Source organism: Brachycentrus maculatus, unplaced genomic scaffold (assembly GCF_059751285.1).
Source record: "Brachycentrus maculatus isolate JH-2025_06_01 unplaced genomic scaffold, ASM5975128v1 h1tg000661l, whole genome shotgun sequence".
NCBI lineage: Eukaryota > Metazoa > Arthropoda > Insecta > Trichoptera > Brachycentridae > Brachycentrus > Brachycentrus maculatus.
This window is the reverse complement of record NW_028281396.1, coordinates 159,170-178,544: the sequence shown is the minus strand read 5'-3', so window position 1 is coordinate 178,544 and position 19,375 is coordinate 159,170. Positions and strand designations below refer to the sequence as shown.

Genomic DNA, 19,375 nt, shown 5'->3' with positions numbered 1-19,375 from the left:
GTGTAACAGGGAAAAGGGATTCTTTATAATGGAGATATGTGTACTCCGGCGCTGTTACGTGTTACGAGCGAAATGATACCAGAATGTGATATAAATACTACCTGCAATATATCGCTGTTAACGATGTCAAATCTCCTACCCTGATTTTCATATTATATAAAAATAAAAATTAAAACGGAGGATAACTAAACTGAACCAATATAATGATTGTATAAACCTTTTTATAATTTTTATAAGAATTATTATATTCGTAAATTAAAAAATTAAAAAAATAAAAACAGTAAAATATAGGTCACTAATAAAGTTGCTAACGTTTACTGAAACTATATATATAGTGTACATTCTAAATATTTCGTCTACCTTTGTAGCATAGTAGTAAACACATTTTGCTTAGAAGCTGGAAGTTTCGGTTCAATTCCCAGGGGTGTCAAAAAAAATAAGAGATTTTTACCCTTAAATTCATTTAAAATAACCCTGTAATGGTGCGCCAAAACGCTGAGCTTTCATTAATGTATTTATCTATCAATAAAACAATGTTTCTATTTGATGCAGTGCCTTATGTACCATTGGGTGCAGATGAGGAAAGAAATGTATAAATTTAACATGTAAATTGGTCCGATGAATAATTTTACATTATCAATGACAAATGGATAATTATATAATTTATTTTTTTTATTTTCTTACAGTTCATCATCACCCAAATCGTTGGATTCGTGATTGGCCTGGCAGGAGTAGCAGTTCTCCTGGACTACTCGACATACGACTCCAAGATTCAACCCCTCATCCGAATTATGCTATCACGCTTCATCAACAACCCTCAACATGAATACAGCCAGCGAATGCTCACAAGGATCCAAGAGGAGGTAACGCATTTCAGTTTTTGTATCGTAATAAAATAATGCACACTTTTTTTAGGAAAACGTGCAATTCATAAGTAAAAATGTTCAACATTTTGAGTGTGTCTAAATGCTTGTTCACAAATCTGGATTATCTCCAATTAAATGAGTTATTTTTCATATTATTTTTTTTGATATCTTAACGTAGATGAAATTCTAGTGATTCAAGCACTATGTTTCGAATTTGAACCATATTTAGAAGTTCCAAGAATTTTAGTAGTATGGTTATCAATCAAAGGTAGACTTGGTGAATGTTACACGTGTGTAAATTAAGCACTTGACCACTTAACCAGGCTATGACGGCCGTAAGCCTTATTAATGATCGTACTTCCGTTTTCATCTTCATCTTCGTTAAGATGTCAAAAAAATAATAGTTAAAATTTAATTAAAAATTACAAATAACATATTTTTACAATGTACTTGAATTACGTTTTTGTTTTCCCAAAATATGTTATTAATACTAAAAGCCACATTTTTTAAATAAATTTTATAAAAAAAGACAGGGTTGGTTTCCAACCACATTTTTTACAAGTATATTTTTATGTTTTAACACGTACTATTTATCGATACCATTTCATATCTTTTTTTGAGGTTCTTGTCCCACAATTTAAGTAAATACATGAATCAGTGAGTCATCGATAATTCTTCCGTTTCGCCAACACAATTTGTTTGACCAAGTTCCATCGTTCAATTGATCCGATCTCAGGGGACAAATCACAACAAGGAACAAATACAGATTCTGAATTCATTATCCTCTAATATCCGCGTCATTAGAGAAAAACTCTTGAATAATATATTCTTAATATTTAAAGCTAGCAACCTTTTTAACCTCCAGACCATTAATGACAGCTTAAGATATTTCAATATAAATTTCTGAAGTTTGTTCAAAGTTCACATTGGGTGTAGCATTTTAATCCGTTTCTTTGGCAAAGCATTCTTAAACAGTATTAAGCAGGATGTCATCTATTAATAGCGCCATCAGCAGCATATAGCCAGCTTACGAAATGTATTTTGGAATATTATAAAAGTTTATAATTTAAAATAACATCCGTCCTAGAATTTAACAAAACATTCAAATATTATTTTTCCCTAGTCGGTGCTTATTTCAGATTTATTTATTACTTTGATACAAATAACCAACATTCTCAAAAACGTTCGTCTAAGATATTGTTTGAAAGGAATGAAAGGACGATAAAAGGTTAATTTATTTCTCACACTCAAAAGTTTTGAAAATGTTGATTATTTCAACTGTTCTATATAATTGACTAATTTTCGAATAAGTAAATCCCGTTTTACTTTGTAAATTCACCCTCGTGAAATGGTCGCAATAAACAAACCGGGGTTTTATTCCCGTTTTCGAAGTAAAACATCATTTAGAAAACATTTCTCCAGTATGTGAAGTGTAATTTATCAAGTTTTATCTTTATTTTATTTCCCTTTTTGTGTCGTCTAACGAACGCCTGCTGTTCTGGGAACGCCATTCGTTGGTTGTTTAGCTTCATTTCAACTTGCTTGCTTCTATTTCACTATTTTTTAAGCATGGCCCATTTTGGGCATATAATCGAAGGATTAATTTATTTCGAAAGAAGTTTTTTTTTCATTATTTCATTTTTGGATTGCATAAATGGAAGAAGGTTAACAATTTATTGCAAAATAATAAAAGTTTTTTGACCAAAACAGTGTTGTATAAGATTTTGTTTGATTTTGTGCTTCTGAGTTTTGGATATTTTAGTACGAGCTATTAAATTAAATTTAGTAGGTACTATTAATTTTAGTATTTTAAAGTGTGATTAATTTGATTCGTGTGCTTTGCTGGAAGATGCTTTCTTGTGTTATGTGAGAAAAATTCTTAAATGCATCTATAAGCATGGTTTTACTATATATTTTTTTTCTGTCATTTTCTGTAATATGTTAAATATTTGGACTGTAAGAATTAACTTATTTATTGACATTAAATTTTGGGTTTGTTTGAAGTATTTTGTTTTTTTTTAAGCTGTCATCAATTATCAAGTAAATTTATGAAAGAAATGGAGGATTTTGAATATTTTTTCTTATAATCAACAATGTCGTTTCCATTCTTCGCATATAATATTCAAAGTCAGCAATTTCTGTGCAATAAATTTGACCATTTCAAGAATATCACGACTGCGAACATTAAATTTAAAATCGCTTACCAAGTCCACGGAAAATGGAAATTTAAAGCACCTCCAAGTACCAAACGCAGCGATTCTGCATCACCATTAGCGCTCGAATGGTACATTACACGGCTATACACTCACATAATAATATAATAATATTCAAGCTGTAGGGATATTATTTTATATGGAAAGTATTACAGGGTTTCTTCTCGGGAATTAAATAAAATACATCTCTATTTTCTTTTGAATGCAGTACGTTTTCTGAGTAAAGCAATGATTGTAAACAACTCGTGATTATTTAAATTTTGCTGTTTATAACTTTGACTGCAAATCTTTGAAAAATATTTGTTTTGGTACGTACTCGAAATTCTATATATACTAATTGATAATTCATATATGGCATAAGTAAAGTATATGACGTTCACAAATATGTGTTAAATCGTTTAAAAAATTTAGTGACAGCACATATTACGGGCGAATAATCATATCCACCCCCATATTGCAATTTAGGCACGTTTTTTCTCAGGATAACATATTTACAAATCTATAATCAAACTCGTATTCATTTATCTTTTAATTATATGCACGATGAGAAAGTTTTACTATACTACTCATTAAAATGTATATTTTGGTTCTTTACGCATCACAGTAGTGTGTTATCTATCTGCAACATTTTTTTTTGTATTCAGTAGTCAAATATCTTAAAATATGAGAAAATTACATTTTACAAAGTATACACTTATTGTCTAAAGAATGGTTAAAATGAAAATTCGTGGTACACATGGATAAAAAAATATTTTATTTTTATACACGTATAATGTATGTGACGATTTCTGACGTCATAATTTGGGTTAGGTCATAAAAAGTATCTCCTCTATGTCTTTCTTGATTGCTACCATTTTTTATAATAATATTAAACAAAATAAAACACGATGTTGTTATGAATCATCATAACTAATTACTGAAAAAAAATGGACAAAAAACAAAAGATCTATCTTCAAAATAATTTAAATTACGTTTTTTTATCAGAAGCAAAACTTTGTGTACAAATAGCTATCGAAAATGTTTACTTGTTTTCTTTTCTCAACTCAAAAAACGCGCGATTCTTCGATAATTGTTATACAAAGTAAACTGAATGTACTAAAAAATATCTTCATAAAATATTTTTCGTTCCAAACAACAGATAACAGCAAACTTTTTGTTTCGTAATTAACAACCCGGCTTTGGTGGGGCATTGCAAAACGTGATGGTATTTAAAATACAGTTATTAGCCAGGGGTTGTTTTCCCAGGGTGGCTCACGTACCCCGCAATGGGGATGAAGTTTTTCTGATAGCCCATTTTCCCATTTTTGTTTACATTATATAAGTGGCGAAAATATTAACGGACCCGTACGTGACGGTTGAGACGTGGTAAGAAAATAATTAGGTAGGCTGCCTACGCGGGGGGTATTCTACGTGGTGCCCTAATAATAAGGGATTCTTGATTTTTAATACGCTCGCGAAAGTGCGCCTATTGGCCGTAAATCTTAGGCCGTATTATTTATTACAACACTATATTAACTCGCTGCGTGACCGATGCTTTAATAAATATGTATATAAATTAATATTTTCTTGTAATTTTCAAAATTCCAAGTAGATATAAATTGCAAATTATGTTTTAATTAATATTATTATAACTTTATATTGTCTTTTGCATCCCCATCGTTATAATAATTTTAAATTTTATTTGATTTCATCATTTAGCTAAATGTTTATTTTTTTAATTATTTTATTTTGAGCGGGTACCTTAAATAACAAAATTAAAAAAAATTAAAAAAACTTGAAACTAAAACCTTCATGAATGAATGTTTTTAACGATTGTGGGACCTAATTGTTCATGTTAAGAAAAAAACTTTATTTTTTATCATCATGAAAATTTTACCTTATACACCTACTGGGAAATAAAGTAATTTGTTTATAACAATTACAATATATTATACGTCATTTTTACGTCTCAAAAGAACTATTGATTTGTTTTTTTATGGTAAAAGTTATTACTCCTTATATTATATTACATACATGGGTTTAAGTTTTTTTTTAACCTATTCAACTTTTAAGATTATATTGATGTGATTTTTAAAAAATAATTTCTAAATCCCATTGAATTATTGAAAATCAACTTATAAAATAATAACAAAACAACAGACCTTTAAGCAAAATCAATCAAACAAATTATAAAGAATCAAGTAAATTGATATTTTAATTCAAAAGAAAACATTTATTATTTTTATGAAAACAGTTTATACAGATAGAAATTACCACAAAACAACTGCCAAATCAACTGATGAAAAAAATACCCTTTTATCCTACATATTATACAAAAATTATACTTTACAGCTGTAACATATCGTAGTCGTATAGAAGAAAGTGACCAACTGACAAAACGTAAAATTTTCAGGAGGGCCATTTAAGTCTCTTTTGCTTGGCAAGAAAATAAACACCAATGCAGTTAGTCACTTTATTTCATTTTATTTCATTAATATATTATACTTCCAAGTTTAAAATCCTTTGGGATTTTTCCAGGGCAATATTAAGCTAGTAAGATATCAATTAGTCAATGATCAGGTTTTTATGAAATAATGCACTTGGTCACTTTCTCCTGTATGACTACGATATTTATAACATTTATTGTTAATTTAACGTTTTATTAATTGTACATAATACTGTAAAGATCCTTTACTTTTTTTAATACCTACTTTAAATCAAAACTACTAATAATTATACAAAAACCGCGAAAAACAATTCCTATAAGTTTCATACAAATCGTTATGTAAATTATTGGCATCAACACACCATGAGAAATAATTTCAGAATATTTGTCCTAACTTATCACTGACCATAGCAGGCGCAAGGGTCGGGGTAAGGTTAATTGATGGCCCATCAATCTTAAGGCGACCTTAGGCTTGCGGAAGAAGCCCGGATCACCTTCGTAAGCTTAGAACACAGGATTAGCCGTTTATTTACTGTCCTGGCTACTGGCTAATACAGAAGTATTGTGGGTCCGGCAGCTCAGAGATTGATTATGAGAGATTGTATTTAGGATTACGATAATGAAACAATCCCCTAGCGGAATTGATCACCTTGAACTCTTGTTACAAAGTACCATGTTTATTCGAGCTTCTTGGTGCAATTCAGGAGACCAAGCGACATTCTCTTTTGCCAAAAATATCATTATTTTTCCTTGTTTTTAAATCTCGACTTTCGTGTTTTCTAATTCTATTTCTAAATTCTATGAAAAATAACTCCTTATTGGAGAAAATCCATATTTGGACATACTCAAAACTTAAATAAATTAACTGGTTTAATTCAAAACCTAAATAAAACATTAAAAACGCATTTTCTAGCTTCTTAAGATGGTCGGTTTTACAAAACCACTATGCTTTGTTTTGCATAAATACATATGTTGGTATGAACATTTTTCTAAACGTTACTTTAAAATTTTCATTTAAGTTTTATTTAGTAAATACGACTTTTTCGTGAAACCTATTATGACACGTGTTTCGATATATTCCGCATCATTTTCAATCACAGTTAAGGTATTTATTAAGTAAAACTTAAATTACAAATGGATTGTTTTCACCACAAAGTGATTGCCAAATCAATTAATGTAATTACTTTTAATTCTTTATTCGTCATTATAATTTCTAGATTATCAATTACTTTAAAATAAAAAATAGGCCATAAATTCAAATGGACATACGAGTTAGTTAACTGTCTAATCAAAACGGGTCTGTTAATTTTTCACCTCATTTACCCGTGACATTTTATCCCTGCGTTTGTCAGGCTATTTCTCAATACTTATGGCCCATATTAATCAGATTTATGCAACTCGCTTTCGTAGCCTCGTTGATCAATGGCGTCTAATTTCAGTGCCGTTTTGATGCGAACACAACCAATGTACTAGCACCGATATTTCTAACACTGGCACTGCCATCCCTATCATTTGAAACGTTTCGGGCGAGAGTGATAAGGACGGGGAGATTATCAAACCCGAATTCACACTGAACTCGTATACATATCTAAGTACACATATAATATATATTGATATTGGTGAAGGACAGTCCCATTACATCAATCTTCATTTGCCTTTGGACATATCCTAGAATGCAATCCTATCAACGTGCTTTGATTTAGTTACACATATGACCAAATGGCTGTTAAATTATTGAATACAAAACACATTAGTATTATCTACAATAATTTTATGATTAAAATACTAAATTAGCTAGTTAAAAAATATCATGTTTTCGTCAGAATCTTCTTAAAAGTAGTTTTTTTTTCTTAAAACACACTCTGGTCAAATAAATAATATTATAAAAAATTATTAAAAATTTATAATCAATAGATGTCTTAAACTTTAATGAAAATTTATTATTTACCCATATTTGTTCACAATTCTTTGTTATATCATTTTTTCTTTTTTTGTCGTTACATATAAACAGATATGATAATTTTGATACAAATTTAATTGCCTTTTGGCGCTGTAGATCGTCCTATATATATAAAATATGCCGCAAAAGCGGCAAGTATTTTAAACGTAATAATTACCCGCTACAGGGAAGAAAGTGTTGTTTAATAATTTTTTTTAATAAACTAAATATTTTTCAAATGGAGAAAAAACCTTCAAGTTTTACCTTAAAAGATCTGTTGCACAGTAAAAAGTTCAATAAGTGGTTTGACATTTTTTTTTTAATACATTTTATTACATTTTTAAGTTTTCCTGAAAACGATTAAAACTTTTAAAACAATTTCCTGAAAAATCAATTTTTTTTTATATATATGACGTTGTTGAAAGTTGTGGGCGATATGTTAAATGTCCGAGATCCTCGTAGCATCACTCGTTTTGTCCATCATTGCACAACTTACTTTCATCATTGTGCAATTGATTTCCTACTAACTGACCCATAGGCCGCGGTAAAGACATGAGAAGCAAGCGCCAAATATAAAGGAGTTGGCAAAGTGTCAACGATGACGCCTCTTTCCATTATTTTGACTTTCGACTGCCCTTTTTGTGATTGACACTTATCTCCTTTGTAATGAATGTCAGTAATAGCCACTACTGTCCAATTTTTGTATTCTATCTCATACATTATGCGGTTACAACGATTTATGAACCCTTATTATCATATTTTCGTTTTAACTTTCAAAACTATAACATAAAACGTCCCCCAAAAATTAATTTGATTTATTTAATTTAATCTAAAGTAAAAATGTGTTTGTTTAAATCCAAAACTTCCGAAAGTAATTCACCGATTGTTTAGAAATACTGACACGTTTTATTCGAATACCCTTTAGTTTTTGTTTACCTGTGACAGGCAAAACCATGTTTAATCGATTTTTTAGACCTTATGGCAGCGCCGTCCGTTAACGTGACAGTAGCATACAAAAAACTTAACATTGATATATAGAGACAGCGTGTTTTTTTGACGTTTCTTAGCATTGTGGAATGAAACATTAGAAATGTGTGTTTTTTTTTCAATCAACTATACTGAACCACAGAAAGATATGGGCGGGTAAAGACAGTTATATTTAAGTTATCTACAGTTATAAATCCTTATAATCTGATAATTCTCACTTCCATAAAATTGTAATATTTTGTATTTATAATTTGTTTTGTAACCTGCACTGAGCTTACCTTATTTACACATTTAAAAGATAAACATCTACATAAATATTGCACGTACAAAAGAAAAACGAGTAAAATTAAGATTTACCGGTTAAAATTTTAGGAACCACCTCGGCCACATATCAAATCCTATCGCAATTATCGCCTAAAATCATAAATCCAGCCCTGTTGACCGTAACACGGTTCCTTGGTAATTATAACGTGTCCAGAGTGAGTCGGTAGCTGGTACAGGACTCGTAGCGCGCTGTTGTGGGCTGCGGCCGCGCTAATTTATAACTTGCGTGCGGGTCGCTAAACTAGCGACATCTGGGAGCGGACTTTTTCTCCGAGGGCCAACACTTGATTAATGGCGTACCCGGATTCTATTTAAAATTTCACTTCAATTTTATTCCGACTGTTTTAGGTGCGCGGCACGTGAAATATTGTTTAGTTTTTCTGGCACGCTGCTGCCTAAATTCTGCGAAATTACGCTCTTTGGCCCGGTAATGTGTGTGTGGAAATTGATAAATACGCCGTCTGGTTACTAACCAAATTTAATATCCGAATATTTGCCCGCACGAACGTAATTATTATCTCACATTTAAATCAAAATTATATTTTTAGACCTTAACGAAGCGAAGAGAACATTTTACATGGTCGGCTAGCCCGTAGCTTTCACCCAGCTTTATAACAAACACACTGGCGATAACATTTTAGAAACGATGAGGGTGCATAATAATATATGGAAATTTCTCACATTAAAAATATCCTACAAGTTAAATGAAAATAATTTTGTGATTTTCTTTGTAACATATTTTACGAGATTTTTAAAATATGTAAAATAGGCACTGATACTTTTGAATCCTGGAAAAAATCTCTTCGACAAAAACAAATTACTCTTGTTTTTACATATTCAATGAAAAACAAAAAAAAATTACAAATAAATGTTATGTTAAAAGTTTTAAAAGTATCTCAACTTGATGTCAAACATGTCATTTTCTCCTTTTTTTAGCATACCGATATGCGGATGGATCTAAGAGCATTTCATATTAATACAGGTTTCAAGAATTTATACAATATGGATGTTTAATAATGGGCACAATAGTGATCTTTATACAAGTGTAAAAAGTGAGTTTAAATGCCAGGTTGCAAGCCTTCCATCTCATTTCACAAAATAAAATAATTAAAAAAGAAAAAATGATACATTTTTTATATCAAGTTAAGACACCTTTAAAATTAATATGTGAATAATCCAGTGTCCGATATAATAAATAATATAAACACATTTGGTTCGCCTCTGTAGTATGATGGCCAGCTTACTGGAGGCCCCGGGTTCGATTCCCAGGGAGGGAGTCAAATAAATATAAGTGATTTTTCACTCTAATATTTATCCCATATTACCCTTGACTGGTACCTGGAGCGGAGGGCTGATCACCTTTCCTTCATGTGTTGGGGATCAAGATAACACAGCATTTATATGATGCAGTACCCTATGCACCATCAGGTGCGGGTGAGGGTTGAATTAATACTGGTAGTTAACTGAGCAAAATTGTAATATTTATTTTCACTAATAACCAACTTCAAAATATAAAATCATAACTTGATAAATTGTTACTCGACACCTGAGATTGTTAACAGATAAACGTGTAGTTGATTGTACAATGCATGGCTGCGGTTTTCGATCTTAAAATGTAAAATTGTTCGTACATAATGTAATAATATATTCAGAATGCAAAGCCTCCCGTTATTTCAGAAGAGCAAACATAAACTCAATTAATCACACAGAATTTGATTTTCCGAGCGCAAGGGCCAGAATTGAGTTCCGATATGCGATAGCCGAACCAATATTTCACGCCGGCATACGTAATTCCTGAAATTTCCATACTTATAGGCCTGTTCCATTATTGCCTCCAAGTGCAATTATTGTTCAGGTGAAGGCAACACGGGCATATGATTCCGTCATTGAGCCAGTGATAGAACCGAAAACACACCGCTTTATGAATAGACTACATCATATCGCATTATTGTATTTAACCGTAATATATCGGGGTGCAATATATCTGTAATATTTAACTTGCATATTTCTACACAATGCATTTTTGAATCGGGAAAATGTGTTTTTGTTCATAAACCTGAATATGAATAGGTGTCTATATCTGCGAAATATATCTATCACCTGCATTGGTACTAAATGTAAATTATTTATTATTTTCATTATTTCATTCGGCTTTCACTTTGTGGAAGTAACTTTATTTTTTAATAAAGACACTATTTATAATTTATATGTGAAGCACTTACATTGTTATTTTCCATTTTACAAATAGAATCTTACTTTGTTTTGAAATCACTTCAAATATTTTACTATAACTTAATTATAATATTTACTGGTTTCGAAGCTAACCGCTTTTTTATCAATACTGATTAATACTGATTAGTATTAATCAGTCTTGATAAAAAAAGCGGTTAGCTTCGAAACCGGTAGACATTATAATTAAGTTATAATAAAATATTAAAAGTGCTTTAATACAAAGCTACATTTTAATTTTAAGGTATTATTTGGTTAATACCAACATTTCAGTATACCAAATACGGTGATTAAAAATGATGCGCAATACATCAAAATACGTGTCACAATAGATTTTAAAAAACAGTGGTATATACCAAGTAAAACTGAAATAAAAAAATATTCTTTTCGTTACTTTTCAATCAATTTATTCTTTTTTTGTATAATAAAAAAATAAACAAAAATTATTGAAACGCTCAAGAAGTTTTTTAACCGTTATCTACGAGATAATGAAACAACAAGTTTTATTGCAAGAATATTTTTTTTCCAGCCAAGTATCAATTTCATTAAAATTTATTATTAATTTAATGGTATTAATTTCCTGTGCATTTCGGTAAGTCTGGTACCTAGTATACGTTACACGATTTTCAAATTAATTATTAACGTTTGTAAGATTAATAGTTAGATGATAACACTTTTTATAGCACGCGACGTACTGCGCTATACACATTAATTAATTGAAAATTGAACTTTGAAAAATGTTGTGTTTTACAAATATTTTTTAATTAATTAATGATACAATCAGCACACCTTTTGATAATTATGGTGATATGTTTTATATTTCTTTGAAATACGTTTTAATTTATGATACATCACCATATTTTTAAAACGGTTTACACGCAAGGAAAAAAATAATTTCCCCAAGTATAAATTTTTTAGTACCCAACAAAATAATATATGATTTTTGAAATTAAGTTTATTAATTGTTGTCAACTTTGCTCCGTAAATTTTGAAAAATATTTTTGAACGAAAATTTTTCATATAAAGTTAAACTAAAAAATCAAAAACAAAAACTATTATTATAGATATACTCGTATGTTCCATCGTATTGAAGGGAAACCATGATGGTGTAATGGTAAGTAAAATTAATATTTGTGATTTTACAATATAATATTTATTTAACATTACCCTGGACTGGTCCCTGAAGGGAAGGAATGATTGCCTTGGCGTCATGTAAGTAGCAATCAAGATAACACTGCGTTAATACGATGTAGTGCCCTATGCACAACATGGTGCGGATAAGGGTAAAAAGAACGTATGTTTCATGTTTCAATCAAAATATAAAATTAAACTTTAAAATTCGTTGAATTGATCATGACGTCACTTTTCCCTTCTAAAAGTATTTTAATATTTTACTTGGAAGAGTTTTATGATTTGATTATTCTTGTAAAATTTATGAAACTTCATTCTTCGACAAACTTTGTTGTTGGCCTTTCTGAGAGGATTCATTTTTTATGCTTCTCCTTATTTAAGTTAGAAATTCTATCCTGTTTATCGCTATCATCCTTCAGAGGAAAGATAACATGGTTTAGCCTTAGAGCCAATTTCGTGTTAAACAATCACCGCGTAAGCAAGAATTTTTGAAAAATGGACGAAGTTTTTAAACGTGATTTAGAAAAAAATAAACTCGAAGTCATCCCCGAATGAAACGGCGAACGTAAAATAACTTACCTTACAAACCGTTAGTGTATTTTTTTTTTCAAATTTTCATACTAAATTGTATTTTAACTTCGCGAAAGATGTTGCCGTATTGTAACAGTTTCGTTTAAAATTGAAGCGAATTTATGTACGTAGTTAACCGGGCGACAAAATATATTTTTGAAAAAAGGTTACTTTGAAATAATTCCTAATAATGCTCCTTGAACTTTCAGACACAAAACATAAAATGCGTTACTATCTTTTTATAGTATTCTTTCTAATTTCATTACATTTAACGGTAATTACTTTACATTATTATTCATACAAATTCTACTTGTGAAGTTTATTTGTGAATAAATAAATATTTGTTTTAACTTATACAATTTCAAAAAATTTTATAATTGTTAACTTCAATAATGAATTATTGACGAGTTTATTTTGAAGAGACTTTAAGAGGAGAACCCATTGTATGGTGCCCTTTTATTGGTTTGTTATTAATGCGTTTCTCGTTCATTTATTTTTATTATTCTTTTATTTTACTTCATGTGTAGATTTTACTTTTAACTTCAGTAAAGTTGTTTTTTCATATACGTCGTGTTAAATTCAACATTATTTTGTAAAAAAAATGACATGGTCTTATACTATGACAAGAAGGTTTGTCATTTATTCATTAAATTTAATATGAACAACTTAAGTACAGATTAACTTATCAACACAACGTTTAGAGGAAACATTTTATTTATATAAATTATTGAACAAGTCATTTTGAACCTCTTTTAATTGGTGCAAATTTTTCCTTTGTACTCACACAAAAGGTAACGCACGCCTACGTGTCATGATATCTAAGAATAAGTAAAAACTATTTTGTATTGGTAGATACTCGTTCATTTTATTAAAAATAAGAAAATGAATTAAAACCATTCGAAAAATAATGTTTTCTATATGTAAAACCCTATTTATTAATTGATGGTGTACGTGATCATTTCAAAGTTTCGAATCAACATCAATCTACTATTAAATGTATGGTACGTAATTAAAAGTAACCACATTCACCATGCACGAGAATAAAATATTTCTGACTAGCATGACCATGTCGACGTTTCATCATAATTTATTAAAGTATTCAACGGCCCCCTAAACAGTGCACAAAGTTAGCAAAAGATTGATGGAGTTTTATTACCTTTACCGAGAATTATTAATATTGAATACCAGCTCGATCAATTTGCTTGCCATTAATATGATTCATAACATTATATGATGTTTTATTAATGTCAGCCACATATTTGCATGCGATGCATATTCCAATATATTATCGTGCGATATATTCCGTTATTCGTTTTGATTACTTTATTTTGAATAATAATCCCATCATTTGAATCAAATAAAGTAATTTAAAACACGCAAATAAATATTGATACGAACGATTTTGCATTCAGATTATACCTATATTTGCTAGTTCAACTGTGTAAAGTGATTACTTTTTAGTCCAGTTGCCATATACAAAACATCCGAAATTGCATTAATTAAATAGAGTATTAGTATTTCTTTTATTTTCAAAGTGGGACATCGGTATTTTAAATTCAGATTCCAGTTAGTTTACGCAACAAGGATTCCAGCTCTGTTGCGTTATACGCCATCGTAAATTTAAGAATGAATCGTTTTTTTTTATCATATAACTCACTTTTTTCATTTACAACATTTTGAGTGCGTCCAAAATACTTATAAAAATACAAAATCTGGATTCTCTCCAATTACAGAAGTTATTTTCATATTATTTTTTGACATCTCGTCATAGATGAAGAAGAATATGGAAGTCTGGGCATTTACGGGGCTGACGACCGTCATAGGCTGTAACATTCACCAATTCTATCCATTATTGACAACCACTCTACTCAAATTCTTGAAAGTTCTATGTGTATGAACCAATTTAAAACATTATTCTTGAATCACTAGAACTTCACTAGAGGCCTATTGGTGAGATGAGAGGAAGCTTTTTACTTTTTTCAATTTCAAGCAATTGTAGTTTGTAAAAAAAAATCTAGAACTTTTTCACTGAAGTAGTGTTTTATTAGGATTAAAATGATTTGACTTAGATCATTATAATTTTAAGCGGAATGTGATAATTAATTCCACACCTACGGTAAATGAAAAAAGGAATATTTATGAAAATTGTTTATTTTAACAATCGACGACTCTATGATGTTTCATAACACTTAGCTATATTTCTTTGATTTAATTTATTTTTATATTATTTTTATACTATATTTCTATTTAAATAGTATCAAATAACCCTTATTCAAAACTTCAACATCTTATTATAATAATACGGACTTTATAAATGATAACGTAATCAGTAGATTTCGAATACTTTGATTATTTGTCTGCTTTGTATTCTTTTTTATCTATATATTTTTATTATTTATCTGTATATTTTAATAAATTAAACTAAAAAGTAACAAGTGTAAATAAATAAATTAACTGGTGAAATTATAAGCTAAAATAACAAACATGAAAATGATATTTCCTGGCGTTTCTCCGGACCTAAAATGCTAATAAAACAGTTTCTGCTCAATAAAAAGCTTCTTTTCATCTCACTAATAGATGTCTTTAGTGAAATTTTAGTTTAATGTCAATGTTTTGAAATCGGATCAAATATATGAACCATCAAGAATTCGAGTAGTGTGGTTGTCAATAATGAGCAGAATTGGTAAATGTTACACGTGTGTTAAGTGATCACTTAAACTAGCCAATGACGGTTGCCGGCCCCGTTGTGCCCAGACTTCCATATTTTTTTTCATCTTTGATGAGATGTTAAAAAATAAACTAAAAACTAATTAAGAAAAATGGAAAATTAATTTATTTACCAAATATCGCTTTTGTTCAATTAGTTTAGAAATGGTTCATAAAAGATTTTGTGAAATGGTTTGTAGAAGTATATAAACACTAAAGGTTGTATGTATAAAGGAAATAAATCAATTTATAGTAATTGAATGCCAATCTATCAATTTAGATTATTTAGAACCAACAAACGTTTATACAAAGTGTGATGCCATATTTTCATTCACCTTTTGATTTCATAATTGCTTAAAATCAATTAATTACAGATACACAATGGCTTTATACGCGTCAAAGATTTCAATTAATTCGTTTATTATAATTTAATTAAATCCTGTTGTTAATAATCAACACCTGTTTCTAATATGGTGAGTAATTGGTTGCTTTGTCAGATGAAAACACTAATATATTAATTGAAAATGAAGTTAAAAAAAATAAATGCAATTAAAATGTAACTTTGTTTTAAAATCAGTAAAAATATTTTATTTTAATAAGGTCTATAATGTCTTAGTTATACGTTGAGTGATTGGAAACATATTTAATAACGGATGTTTAGAAAAATCGTTTACTGGTGTATTTATTAATTGTAAATTATCATGAATTCCCTCTTTAATTTTTATTATTTCTTTGTTTTAATTTAAGTCCTCTGTTGAATGCAACATCCAACATCTCAACATCCCTTATCCTTTTTTATTGTGACTACTAATCAACACAAAAAATAAGCGCTTGCGATCTGTCCAAGCTCTTTTGCCTAGCGACCAAAATATTATGAATTTTGTTTGGTAGATATGTTTTAGTATTATAAAGAAGCGGTTAGCTTCGAAACTGGTAGACATATAATTATGCTATAATGAAATATTTATTTTATTATTATTATGATTTTAAAACAATGTTACATTTTAATTATAAAATGGAAAATCACAATGTAAGTGCCTGTAATATAAATTATTTTGTAAAAAACATTTTTTTTATTCAGCTGCACCACTGATTTAGAATATTGTATTGAGTTCACGTACGTATAATAAATTTTGTTTTTTACGTGATTTCCTGATCTATTTACGTAATTTAGGTGAAAAAATTAAATAAACAAATAAATATGTATTTTTTTATAAATTTTCGACCTTCCGGACAAAAGTAAATACGTACTTGTATATGAAGTACTTTCTTGCATGGAATTAATCTAAATCTAGGAGGCAGTGAGATATCAGCGCCTTGTAACAACTATAGCCGTTTTTTAACACCTACTCTACTACCCTACCTACTATTTTGACGAATGTCTGATCATACATTCGTCAAAATATCAATAAATTTGAGTTGTAATTATTTACATAAAAATAAACTAATTTTCATTTCTTAGGTTGGATGCTGCGGAGCTGATGGACCGAATGACTACATGAACATGAGGAAACCACTTCCAGCTGAATGCAGAGACACTGTCACTGGGAATGCCTACTACTACGGATGCGTTGAAGAGATGACCTGGTATCTTGAGGAGAAGTCCGGATGGTTGGCCGGTATCGCCATGGTAGCTTGCATGATTCATGTAAGATATCTTTCTACTTTCATGTCATACAGATTTTTTAAATTTTTCATCTTCCTTACACCATCTTATAAAAAACATAAATCAAACTATGCATCGACTCAAGTTTTGACGGATCATGGAGCATTTTGAGAACACCTATTCCGTCTTAAATTTAGACAAAATTCTACCTGTGAATGTGATGAGACGTCATCACAAGACGTTCATCATTTAGTACGGGTGTGTCTAATTTAAAAAAAAATCTAATTGGAAACAGAATGTGTAAAAGAAGGGATGCAGTTGACAAAAATTGAGGAGGCAATAGGGCATGAAGACGTTATTCAAGATCAGATTTAGTGGTGTCTTATTTAGAAAATATAACAACACGAATAAGACAAATAAAACAGTTATGTGACAAATCTTGATTGATATAAGATAATAAATCTGTTTTGTCTATTTATAGTATTGTTGTATTTATTGTATTGTTTTTAGGGATCAACCAAATTATTTTCTTTTTAACTATACACATCCACTTTCATTTTTTAAATATTTATATGCTATAAATCCTTGCTTATTATTATGATGCAAGCAGAATTTTCTAAGGCAACTAATAAATATTAAAAAATAATAACACCATCTCTTTTCCGTTGTAAGATTTATGAAGACTGAGGCCCGAAATAGGGATATTTAATTTCACTCCAGCCTCAAAGTTCGCCTGACAGGATGTCTATTTTCGTCCAAGTCTTCGGATTCACTGAACTTTGTTGTACACAACCTACTTTTCAAAAACTAAATATATCTAATCTAAATATTTTCTCAAATATTTACATTTTTTAAATATTTTAAATGATTTAATAATTATTTTTATTTTAGGTGATAAACAGTGTTATGTCACTTATTCTCATCCAAGCAGTGAAAAAAGAAGAAGAAGAGGTCAATACAGCATACAAACGTTAAAAAATACAAAACATTTCGTTTTTTATATAATTAAGTAATTTTTTGTATGTTTAAGATTTTACAATCTTTAAAATTGTATTTTTTTAGTATATGCATAGAAATAGGATTATTTACAACCAAAAATAGTACACTGCAATATTTTGAATGCATTTTCCAAGTAAATATTATATTATCAAATCGAGAAACTACCAAAATATAATGTGATTCTAAAAAAGGAGAACATTGTATTAAAGTATTTTATTTAAAAACTAAATGAACAATTACACTACCATAACATTATTTTATAAAGTGATAAGCATATAAATTAAAAGTTTAAAATGTTTGATAAAAAAGTAAATTTTGAAAAATTTATCAATTTAAACAATCATAAAATGTTTTGTTCTGGTCAGTGTTTTCAAATTCAATAGTAATTAGTATATATTTACAAATAATTAAACATGTATCAATGTTTTTTGTTTGCTAAATCAGAATTAGTTTTTAAATTTTGTATTTATTAGATATCAAAATGCATCCAAATGTTTTATTTCTATTTTCAAATGAAACCAATGCTTAATAAAAATAAGGTGTTTTTTCTACTTTTTACTATGTTTGTGTGTTAGATTAAAAAAAATTGTAGAAATAAACATGACGTAAAAAATGTTTTTTGAATTGTTTTTATTTATTGCACCTTTTTTCAAGTAATTTACTATGCAGATAGGATTATACAAATTTACTTACTTTTCATCGAAGAAAGTCGTTCTCGCTCATCATACAACATTTTAACAAAATGTTTTTCGATTTTAAATGTTTTTTGTTTTTCGTTCTTCCATATTTCGTAGTCATACAGGGGAAAGTGACTGAATGCTTTTATTACAAAAACATGATCATTGACGTTTTGATATCTTACTAGCTTAATATTGCCCTGGAAAAATCCCAAAGGAATTTAACCTTGAAAGTGTAATATATTGACTTGATAAAAATAAGTAATTGTATCACCCAATTTTGGGTGCTTTGCCAATAAATAAAAAAAAATGACTAACTGCATTGATGTTTATTTTCTTGCCAAGCAAAAGTGACTTAAATGGCCATCCTGAACATTTAACGTTTTGTTAGTTGATCACTTTCTCCTGTACGACTACGATTTACTTATTTATTTGTTATTACTTTGTCATCGGTGTGTCTATCTTTCTTTGAAAGTACACATTTTTTTATTTAAAATTAGAAACATGCCAAAAAGAATTTTTGACGTAAAAATATAACCTCATATTTCAAATATTTCAGCTCAAATAAATCACAGGATGGACATGACAATGGAAATAACATGCATCTAAGCATAATAAAAAGAAATATCATATCTAGGTATCGATTACATATGGAAAAATATGTTTTGAGAAAGAGCAGATAACTTTAACTAATAATCAAGAA

The 19,375-nt window shown here is 29.2% G+C and overlaps 1 pseudogene; it reads left to right on the top strand.

Annotated features, from left to right (window-relative positions):
* The first annotated feature begins 686 nt into the window (after positions 1 to 686).
* Positions 687 to 18,156, top strand: LOC148300718 (tetraspanin-2A pseudogene; annotated as a pseudogene).
* Positions 18,157 to 19,375: the final 1,219 nt, after the last annotated feature.